Raw genomic sequence first — 1,106 nt, 5'->3', positions numbered from 1 at the left:
TGATCATTCATCAACATCTTAGTTTCTGAGTGTATTCATCTGGAGCCTGAGACCGGAGCAGGATTTGAGCTCCAACACCGCCTTGGAGGGAACACGCCATTCCTGTGTAACTCTTGTATTTTTAAGGGTTCGATTGGATTTACTAAAGTCACACAATGACACTAACTAACTAACCGATCAAGGCAGCGGTAGAGCAGCAACTCCCCCGTTCTGCCTTTTTGTCACGTCTGACTTTTTTCTTTTTGCGTGTCTGAATTTGAGAATGCAGTTTACTGTGGTTGCATGTGAACATATTTTTTAGGAGACAGGATTGTTCTGGCAACATTTTTCATTCACACACACCACAGACCCTTTTTTTTTTTTTTAAACTGCTAAAATCGTGCACTGCCAGCCTCAGTAGATAATAACAGAAACTCTCTGGCGTTAGTATGGAACTGGGACACGTGTCTTACAGCCGTTTGTTATGGACTGATACTAACAATGGCCTCCTTCAGCATGTTCACAGAGTTCTGACTCATGAAGAAAGCACCTTAATCCCATGCCTGAGCCGTGTTAATCAGCAGAAAAAACACAATTAATTGTTTCAGTTTTTTTAGACCACCAGCGTGAACCTGTTTTCATGCGGTTTCTTTCACCTCACACAGGACCTCTGCCTCTCGTCTCACCCTCCACACCCCCGACTCTGCCTCGCCCCCCTGGAAACGCCTCAACCCCTGACCTGAAACCTGCTTCAGAAGAAGTGCTGAAGATTAGAGAAAAGAAAGCAGCTCGATGCAATCATCAGTCACGTCACTCAAAAGAACAGAAGATGTTCTAACAGCTGGAGCATCTGATGCACAAATTAAACAAAAATGAGGTCAAGAGCGCTAAGGACTACAAGGAGTTTTTAACTGGTTATCTCAATTTTATAATGATGCCTCTACATGACCTACATGAGGAAGTGAGACCATCAGCAAGAACATTTTTCTATGTATTTATTTTTATTGGCAGAGACTAATATGTCTTTTCCCCCAAGGCAGTTCTGGTGCTGGTTCGGAGTCAGTGCCAAACATCAAACCGGTTCTTTCTTTTCCACACAAATAAACCTGGCTCTGGGCCAAGAAAAC

General features: G+C 43.3%; 1 long non-coding RNA gene across 1 annotated transcript in view; it reads right to left on the bottom strand.

The window, feature by feature from the left end:
• Positions 1-1,106, bottom strand: part of LOC116673124 (uncharacterized) — a 13,777-nt gene that overhangs the window by 11,146 nt on the left and 1,525 nt on the right. The window lies entirely within an intron of this gene.

The sequence above is a fragment of the Etheostoma spectabile genome, chromosome 23, assembly GCF_008692095.1.
Source record: "Etheostoma spectabile isolate EspeVRDwgs_2016 chromosome 23, UIUC_Espe_1.0, whole genome shotgun sequence".
NCBI lineage: Eukaryota > Metazoa > Chordata > Actinopteri > Perciformes > Percidae > Etheostoma > Etheostoma spectabile.
Note: the sequence above shows the minus strand (reverse complement) of the source record. Positions and strands in the feature narration are given on the sequence as shown.